General features: G+C 38.1%; 1 protein-coding gene across 1 annotated transcript in view; it reads right to left on the reverse strand.

The window, feature by feature from the left end:
- LOC115232687 overlaps positions 1-11002 on the reverse strand; it is a 58660-nt gene that overhangs the window by 31774 nt on the left and 15884 nt on the right. The gene's annotated exons all lie outside the window — the stretch shown is intronic.

Here is an 11002-nt window from a genome sequence, read left to right on the forward strand (position 1 = left end):
AAGATAAAAGATATATATATATGTGTGTGTGTGTGTGTGTGTTTGTATATATATGTATGTATCTGTGTGTGTATTTGCCTTTGTCTCTCACTACTGCTTGACAAGCGGTGTTGGTTTGTTTACGTTCCCATAACTTAGCATACAATGCTGAGAGAAAAAAAAGGGGTCGATTTGTTCGACTAAACCCTTCGAGGAGGTGCCCCAGGATGGAAAGATAAAGTATAAAAGATTCATCCATTCATTCTAAAGAAGGAAGCAGAAAGAAGAATGAAAAATTTGAAGCGAAAGAATAACAAAACAAAATGAGATAATTTATTATAAACTAGCCGTATCGCCCGGCGTTGCTCGGGTTTGTAAGGGAAATAACTATATAAGCATTTTTAGAGAGTTATAGCCAAAAAATAGCAAAAAATGCATTAAAAATGGAAAAAAATTATGGTAAATTTTTTTTTAAATCGTTGACTCATCGTAGACATTTTTAGAGAGTTACTTCCCTTATATAATAGCGAAAAAAAATGCATTAAAATGGAAAAAAATGATGGTAAATTTTTTTTAAAATCGTAGACTCATCGTAAACGCGCGCTAATACCCAGAAGGGCTTGATATGAATCACGACTATAAGATACCCGGTTTTGGTTACACTGCACCGCAAAATGTGTGAGTAGTTAGGAATCTAAATCGTAGGAGACAGACAGCACACAACTTCACTTTTATATATAAAGATATCGGGAACTGTGAGCAGTTATGGCGTAGATATGTATAAAGTTAACAGCAGCAAAACTTAAGTGCCTTAACGGTTATTTCATTTAAAAGATATTTGAATAAAATAAATTAATAAATAAATATTTCGAAAAGAAGAAAAAGATCCGAAACTGAAAAAAGAAAAAAAAAAAAAAAAAAGACTGCGATTCACGTGACCTCGTCTCGTAATGAAAGAACAGACATTTTCTGCGATTGTTGTGATATCTGATACATTTAAGCAAAGAAAAAACATAGTGGCTTGATTTCTTTGTTATTTTAAACAGTTTCTTGATCATATATATATATATATATTATTATATATATCTTTTGCTTCGACTTCTACCAATGATACGTCACCGTTGTCGTATAGATTTACTTAGTCAGGATTTAAGGGGGAACAAATGAATGTAGAATGTAAACATAAAAACATCCTGTTTGTAATTTATGTGAAAACTTGCACGCATACGTAAACACATACACGTGTGGGGGGAACACACACACACGCACGCACGCACGTATGCACGTACGCACGCATACATATGTACATGAGCATATACACATGTCAAATCTAATTGCAATATATTCTATAACACAGGGCGGCGACCTTGGCAGAAACGTTAGCACGGCGGGCGAAATGCGTAGCCGTATTTCGTCTGCCGCTACGTTCTGAGTTCAAATTCCGCCGAGGTCGACTTTGCCTTTCATCTTTTCGGGATCAATTAAATAAGTACCAGTTTCGCACTGGAGTCGATATAATCAACTTAATACCTATGTCTGTTCTTGTTTGTCCTCTCTGTGTTTAGCCCCTTGTGGGTAGTAAAGAAATAGGTATTTCGTCCGCCGTTACGTTCTGAGTTCAAATTCCGCCGAGGTCGACTTTACCTTTCATCCTTTCCGGGTCGATTAAATAAGTACCAGTTACGCACTGGGGTCGATACAATCGCCTTAATCCGTCTGTCTGTCCTTGTTTGTCCTCTCTGTATTTAGCCCCTTGTGGGTAGTTAAAGAAATAGGTATTTCGTCCGCCGTTACGTTCTGAGTTCAAATTCCGGCAAGGTCGACTTTGCCTTTCATCCTTTCGGGGTCGATTAAATAAGTACCAGTTTCGCACTGGGGTCGATGTAATCAACTTAATCCATTTGTCTGTCCTTGTTTGTCCTCTCTGTGTTTAACCCCTGGTGGGCTATATAAATATATTCTATAACACGCATCTAAATTTTGCTTATACACAGAAACACGCATGCACACATACGCACGCACATGCAAACACACACCTGTGGTCGTTCTGTGCGAGTGCAAAGCATAAAATGCATACCTAAAATATAGTTTCATGTACCCTACTTCAATAATACATCTTAGTTATTTAGCTCTTTGTCTGTCCTGTATAACACATGTGATTCACAGGACAATTATTCCCTTGGCGTCCATGTACCTTATATGATAAAAAAAATAATAAATGTTCCTTCTTGAGCCATTCCAGACTCATAAGGACCGGTTTCTCGATTTCAGTGGCGTAGAAATTCCCCACCTGGACGGGACACTTGTCCGTCGCAGGATTACTCATTTTTGGTAGCTGAGTGGACTGGAGCAACGTGAAATGAAGTGTTTTGCTCAAGAACTCAACGCATCGCCCAATCCAGGAATCGAAACCACAACCTTACGATCATGAATTCAACACCCTAATCACTAAGCCACGTGCCCCCCACACCATATATGATACATATTCCAAATTTTTCCAACCACCTGAGTAAGTTCGGACTTAGAAAACTTGTGAAACTGACTAAAATTTTAAAATAAATGCAGGCGTTTAGAAGAAAATTATGAAAATGCTTCAGAGTGGCAAAGGGTAAAAAATTCATGTTCAGGCTTAAGTACAATGAGCTACCTCTGGTGTGTGTATATGTGTGTGCGCGCATGCCTGCGCGTTTATATATCTTTTATCTTTTACTTGTTTTAGCCATCAGACTGCGGCCATGCTGGGGCACTGCTTTGAAGGATTTAGTCGAACAAATCGACCCTGGTAGGTACATTCTTTTAAAATTCTAGTACTTATTCTACCAGCTATTTTGCCGAACCGCTAAGTTACGGAGACGTAAACAAACCAACAGAGGTAGTCAAGTGGTGGGTGGAAGGACAAATACAGACACAGAAACACACACACACACACACATATACATTATACAACGGGCTTCTTTCAGTTTCCATCTACCAAATCCACTCATAAGGCTTTGGTCGGCTCGGGGCTATGGTAAGAGGCACTTGCCCAAAGTGCCACGCAGTGGGACTGAACCTGGAACCATGCGGTTGGTAAGCAAACTTCTTACAGCACAGCCATCTTTGCATGTGTGTAGTGTGTGTGTGTGTGTGTGTTTTCGGAGGTGTGCTTGCCAAGCAAATGATTTGATCTGAGACCGTGTGTTGATACTAAAACTTTTACAACCTGAAAGATATATATATTAACCATTCAAAGATACACAAATAAGTTGCTAACTTCACTTAAAAAGTTTTTATTTGGTGTCTAAATTTTCGTCATACCAACTGCAACTTGGTCACTGACGCAATTCCACTGCGCTTTGTTTGTGGAGAGGTTGTTAGTCGCCATATATAAGTAGCACCAAGGCGGCGAGGTGGCAGAAACGTTAGCACGCCGGGCGAAATGCGTAGCCGTATTTCATCTGTCGTTACGTTCTGAGTTCAAATTCCGCCTAGGTCGACTCTGCCTTTCATCCTTTCGGAGTCGATAAATTAAGTACCAGTTACGCACTGTGGTCGATGTAATCGACTTAATCCCTTTGTCTGTCCTTGTTTGTCCCTTCTATGTTTAGCCCCTTGTGGGCAATAAAGAAATAATATATAAGTAGCACGACTGACTTATTATATATGAAAAAAAATTATAACTCTGAAACCTATATAATTTGCCAATCAGCATCGTCGCCTCAAACCAGATGTAGTGAAACTGCGTCAGTGATCAGGTTGCAGTTACTGCGAGGAAAATTTTGACGCAAAATAATACATGTCTAAGCGAAGTTAACAGTGTTTGTGAATTTTTGAATGGCTATGTTTTTTACGCTGTGACTGTTACGCGCACACACATACTTATATGTATATTAATACATATATATATATATATATATATATATATATATATATATATATATATATATATATGAACGAGTATTAAAACATGTAGGTCTGACATTCAAGTAGTATCTAGCATAGCATGCTGGTGCCGCCATCAGAAGCGAATATTTAACTGAATGTGAGAGAAAACAACATTTTTTCACATTTACGGGAATTGATAAGGTGAAACGAAACAGATAGAGTTGTAAAATTCTTTAGAAAGAGAACTCAGATTTCAAAGTTAGTCATTAAAAATACCAGGGATAACTTGAAAAATGAGTATTATACATAAATGCCGAAAAAGAAACAAAAATACTGCGCATGGAAATAAGGAAATACTTGTAGTGTAAAGGCATTTCTTAGAGAAACTCAAGGGCAGTAGACAAAACATATAATATAAGCTGTCCTTGAGTATTGATGCTTGAAAATATTCGGTTATCTTTTGAAACGTTGTACATGTAATATGGCAGACGAAGTGAATTAAATCTCTCCGATTGAAAACGGAAGGCAAGCAAATGACGGTTAATAATCGTCGAGAATCGGCAACGATAATAAAGACACACATCGCATGATGAGGGTGAGTGATTTAATTTTAATGATTTAGTTTTTTGAAATTACTGAACTGAATGTATCCACGGCAGAAGATAGGAAGGAAAATATATATATTTCTTTATTGCCCACAAGGGGCTAAACATAGAGAGGACAAACAAGGACAGACAAAGGGATTAAGTCGATTACATCGACCCCAGTGCGAAACTGGTACTTTTATTTATCGACCCCGAAAGGATGAAAGGCAAAGTCGACCTCGGCGGAATTTGAACTCAGAACGTAACGACAGACGAAATACCGCTAAGCATTCCGCCCGGCGCGCTAACGTGTCTGCCAGCTCGCCGCCTTAGGAAGGAAAATATATAACTAATATCGCGCACACACACAGAGACACATAGACACGCACACAACTGTACGAGGAGCGGGGCCGAAAAGTTCCTGGCTCTGAGTAAAAGAAAATACAGGATGATTAATTAATCATGATTTTATGGAACATATTTCCCTCCCAGATTCACACACTTATTTGAGCGGTTCTCTTAGCTTAAAAGAGAAACTCAGAATCTAGCGACACACACGTATATATTATTGGCTGGAACAGTCTATTATACCAACCCTGTATTTGACTTGAACTTATTTTCTCGATCCCGGAAAGAGGAAAGGTAAAATTGACTTCGGCGGGATTTGAGCTCAGAACGCAAAGAGCGGGAACAAAAGGAAAACACCACACACACACACACGGCATTTTCTTGGACGTTCTAACAATTCTGCCAATGCGTAATTATTAACTTCTAGACAAGATTAGAAAATCCACTGACGGATGGTCGTAGATGATTTAACTCTTAGTATGTAATTGGAACTTTATTTATTAGCCCCGGATGAAAGAAAGAAAATTTTAATCCCAGCAGAATTCAAATTCAGAACGTAAAAGAAGTAACTAGATCCTGCAAGTTATTTTGATCGTTGCTCTACCGACTTTGCAGACCACAACTTTAACGGTATCAAATGCAGTTGTCCCTCGGCTTCCTTGTTACATTTTCACCGTTTTGGTTTTAGTGGAGCTTTTTTTCCTTTTTATTTACGACCAATTAATGGGTCAAATATCATTAAAAATATACGTAATTTCAAATATATTCATCTCTGAAATATACTGAAAACAGTTCACGGATTTTGTTTGGCAAGAGACTAGACATAACAATTTCAATTGTTTTCATTACGTCTTATTAACCTCACAGATTGTGTGACCCTAATGTTATGAGTGTATCCATTATATATATATGTGTGTGTGTGTGTCTGTGTGTGTTAGAAATTGAGGAAAAAAAGAAGACAACACGAGAGGGACAAATTTTATCAAATGTTTTAGTTTAACACTGAAAAAAAATCGAAAAGCTCTTGACATTTCGGACGCTAGTTCTTCGTCAGAAAAAAAAAAAAGAATAAGAAAAGGTGGAGGGGAAAATATAAAGAATGAGAAAAGGTGGTCGGCAAAAAGCTTAGTGGCTAGGTGAGAATGCGGTTCAATAGGAGTCGGAATTTAGAAAGGAGAAAGAGGCGGTGTGGTGCGCGCATGTATTCACACAGGCGTGTGATAATCATATTTATTACCCCCATTTCAATAAATAATTGTTTGAATTTTCTTTGTAATTTTTCGTAATTCTTAATAACCTTTAAAATTTTATCTACCTTCGATTTACACGATTTCGGCATACCTGCGAACTCACGGAACCAATTTACCGCTTAAACCGAAGAACAACAGTATTACTACCAATAAATGGCGATAAGGAACATGAACCAAAAGATAAGCTGAGACCATTTCAGTGGCTTTTCGAAGTTTATATCTACTCCGAGGAAAGGCTTAGGTGCCACAACTTCACATCTCAACCTTCCCTGTCCGTGTGTAAACCCAAAAGAAGAATCAACAAAAATGTTCAAAACCTAACACGTTTCCTCTTTGATTAATTATGCTAAATGGATATGGGTGGATAAATACGAAACAAAAGTTGATCAGAAATCTTAATTCTTGGTCTCACGTTTTTTTTTTCTTCTTTTTTAATGATTCAGTATTTATATTTCGTCGGTGTACTTTCCAGGCAAGTGACTCGATTTGATACCTATTTCTTTACTACCCACAAGGGGCTAAAGACAGAGAGGACAAACAAGGACAGACAAACGGATTAAGTCGATTATATCGACCCCAGTGAGAAACTGGTACTTATTTAATCGACCCCGAAAGGATGAAAGGCAAAGTCGACCTCGCGGAATTTGAACTCAGAACGTGGCGGCAGACAAAATACCGCTAAACATTGCGCCCGGCGTGCTAACGTTTCTGCCAGCTCGCCGCTTTTTGATACCGTGTGACGAAAGTTAAACATGCGTGGGTGTTTGGTAAGAAGCTTACCAAACACCCAGGCGAGCTGGCAAAAACGTTAGGACGCCGGGCGAAATGCGTAGCCGTATTTCGTCTCCCGTTACGTTCTGAGTTCAAATTCCGCCGAGGTTGACTTTGCCTTTCATCCTTTCGGGGTCGATAAATTAAGTACCAGTTACGCACTGGGGTCGATATAATCGACTTAATTCGTTTATCTGTCCTTGTTTGTCCATTCTGTGTTTAGGCCATTGTGGGTAGTAAAGAAATAGGTATTTCGTCTGCCGTTATGTTCTGAGTTCAAATTCCGCCGAGGTCAACTTTACCTTTCATTCTTTCAGGGTTGATAAATTAAGTACCAGTTACGCACTGGGGACGATGTAATCGACTTAATCCCTTTGTCTGTTCTTGTTTGTCCCCTCTGTGTTTAGTCCCTTGTGGGCAATAAAGAAATAAGAAGCTTGCTTCACAACCGCAAGCTTCCGGGTGACACCTTGAGAAAGTCTCTTATACTACAGACTCAAGTCGACCAAAGCCTTGTGAGTGGATTTGGTAGACAGAAACTGAAAGACGACCGTCGTATATATATATATATATATATATATATATATATATATACATATAGTCAATCCAAACATGAACAAGCAAGAAAAAACAACAACGCGAGGACGGGGAATAAGTACAGTGGACGCTCAAGAAAGGAAAGAAAAGAAATAGGATTTAACGTTTCGAGCAGAGCTCTTCGTCGGAAATATAGAAAAAGACCAAAGAAGGGAAGACGGAGAAAGAAAATCGCCAACGATACACACGTGGTCACACACGCACACGCACGCGCGCACACACACACACACACACACACACATACATACATACATACATACATACATATACAAATGCGTGTATGTGTGTGTGTTTGTTTGTCCTCCCACAACCGCTTGACAACCGGTGTTGGTGTGTTTGTGTCCCCGAAACTTAGGGGTTCGACTAAGAAGAAATACCAGGCTTGAAAAAAAAAAAGAAGCACTAGGGTCGATTCATTCGATTAACAATTCTTCAAGGTGGTATCCCAGCATGGCCGCAGTCTAATGACTAGAACAAGTAAAAGATATAAGATATAAGAATCACAGCGAAAGACCATTCAAAAACACAGAAAAACTGTTAGCGTCACATAAACCTTATTTGGTGTTAACATTTTCGTGAAACTGCGACAGTGAACAAGTCGTAGTTACTCTTTTACTTGTTTCAGTCATTTGACTGTGGCCATGCTGGAGCACCGCCTTTAGTCGACCAAATCGACCCCAGGACTTATTCTTTGTAAGCCTAGTACTTATTTCATCGGTCTCCTTTGCCGAACCGCTAAGTTACGGGGACGTAAACACACCACCATCGGACACACAAACATATATATATATATATATATATATATATATATGACGGGCTTCTTTCACAGTATAGTAGAAGAGCCCGAGCCTATAGTGGAAGACACTTGCTCGAGGCTATAGTGGAAGACACTTACCCACGCAGTGGGACTGAACCCGGAACCATGTGGTTCGTAAGCAAGCTACTTACCACACAGCCACTCCTACGCCTATTGATGCAACGAAAATGTTGACATCAAATATCAAATGTTTAAGTAAAGTTAACAATCTTTGTGTGTTTTTGAATGGCTGATATGTTTTCTTCCACGCTGCAATCGTTCTGTCTTTACCGTTGTATTTGTTTGTTTGGTTTGACAAGTGACTTCATATCCACCTCCCATCTTGTATCATCGTCAAGTGGAATACATCAGATGTCAAGGAACAAAACCCGTTCCATTCAGAACTGAAGAACTGGTTTCTCTATTAGAAACCAAATCAAATATTATTTATTTATTAATTTTTATTTATTCAAGAAACTTTCATTCTCAAATTTAACTAAATTTCAAACCACCACCACGACCGCAACCACCACCGCCACCGCTGATGATGATGAAAATGATGATGTCAATGATGATGATGATGCTACTGCTGCAGCCAGTACTATAGCAAAGATGGCGACCGACAATAACAACATCAGCATCTTATTTTACATCTGATCTTCCTGATATTCGGAAGTGCTTGAAAAGCAACACCGCCTCCGAGCTATTTTTATTGAAAATGGTTTCTGCCGTTACGGCATCATAGTCGTTATTTGTCTGTCAATAGTGCAATCTTTTAACCAAACCCGTTTAATATTACACCACGGTCTTTTTTTCCCCAAGAGCCATGAGAGCCACGGTGTTTATCAGTTCTCACAGACGACTGGCGCTCGATTCCATACGTAACACACTCCGCTCTTTTTCAGAGTCGTTTCTTTTTCTTCCTTCCTTTCTTCCTTCCTTCCTTCCTCACTTCTTCTCTTTCTTCATTCTTTTGCTTTCGTTCTTTCCTTCTATTTTTATTTTTACTTAGTAAAATACAACAAAAAAAAAAATCTTTCCAAAAACAACTACAAATAACAAGGAGTAAAACAGAAAGTGGAATGCATTATAATAATAATAATAATAATAATAATAATGATAATATTAATAATAATTATAATAATAATGATGATGATGGTGATGATGATGATAATAATCTTTGTAATATATTCGCATGTGTTATGTCTGCTCTACAAGTGTCTTCAGATATGTTTAACTATCAATTAGGTGCGGAGAGAGTGGGCGGGAAGAAGAAAAATATTTTGATGTAACATTTGAATAATCAAGACGATTACGACGACGACGACGACGGCGGCGATAATAATGATAATAATAATAATAATAATAATAATAATGATGATGATGATGATGATGATGATGATGATGATGATAATGATGATAATAATAACAATAATAATAATAACAATAATGATAATAATAATAATAATAATAACAATAATAATAATAACAATAATAATAATAATAATAATAATAATAATGATAATAATAACAATAATAATAATAACAATAATAATAATAATAATAATAATAATAAATGATGATGATGATGATGATGATGATGATGATGATGATGATGATGGTGGAGATCATATAAAGGAATCGGTGTTGAATCGCGAAATTTATGTTTATTTATTTATATCTTTTTTTTTTTTTTTTTTCCAAATTTAATTCTGTTTTTCTGTCCTGTGAGAAAGTATTTATTGTGTGAAGTAGTTTGGACGCAGATGTAGGTTCGTAATTTCCCGCTGTTTTTCTGAAAATAATCCGTTATTAACAAAATGATGTTGAAATAGATTCCTTAAACCTCATAAAACGAAGGCGGTGTTGGTGGGGGTGGGGGGTTAACAGGTTCTCTTATAGAACCGTCGAAATTTTACCGTTTCTTTCTTTCTTTCTTTCTTTTTTTTTTGGGGTTTTTTCAAAAAGAAAATAAGGCGGAGAGCTAGAAGAATCTTTCGCACGCCGGTCAAAATGCTTAGCGTCATTTCTTCCGGCGCTTTACGTTCGGAGTTCAAATTCCGCCGAAGTCAGCTTTGCTTTTCATCTTTTCGGGAACGCTAAAATAGAGTACCAGTGAACTACTAGGGTCGACGTAATCGACTTAAATGCACCTCTCAAAATTGCTGATCTTACGCCTAGAGTGGAAAGAGTTTTTTTTGTTTTTTCCTTACAAAACGGGAAACGACTTCTGAACAGTATAAAAACTGCCCAGTATTATATTACGCTTTTACTCTTTTACTTGTTTCAGTTATTTGACTGCGGCCATGCTGCAGCACTGCCTTTAGTCGAGCAAATCCACCCCAGGACTTATTCTTTGTAAGCTTAGTACTTATTCTATCGTTCTCTTTTGCCGAACCGCTAAGTTACGGGGACGTAAACACACCAGCATCGGTTGTCAAGCGATGTTGGGGGGGACAAACACAGACAAAAGCATATACATACACATACATACATATTATAATATATATATACATATATACGACGGGCTTCTTTCAGTTTCCGTCTACCAAATCCACCCACAAGGCTTTGGTCGGCCCGAGGCTATAGTAGAAGACACTTGCCCAAGGTGCCACGCAGTGGGACTGAACCCGGAACCATGTGGTTCGTAAGCAAGCTACTTACCACACAGCCACTCCTGCGCCTATCAATTTATACTATATTATATCAATCGTTAGCACGCAGGGCGAAATGCTTAGAGGTATTTCGTCTGCCGCTGCGTTCTGAGTTCAAATTCTATCGAGGTTAAATTTGACGTTCATTCTCCTGGAGTC

Source organism: Octopus sinensis, linkage group LG2 (assembly GCF_006345805.1).
Source record: "Octopus sinensis linkage group LG2, ASM634580v1, whole genome shotgun sequence".
In the NCBI taxonomy this organism is placed as follows: domain Eukaryota; kingdom Metazoa; phylum Mollusca; class Cephalopoda; order Octopoda; family Octopodidae; genus Octopus; species Octopus sinensis.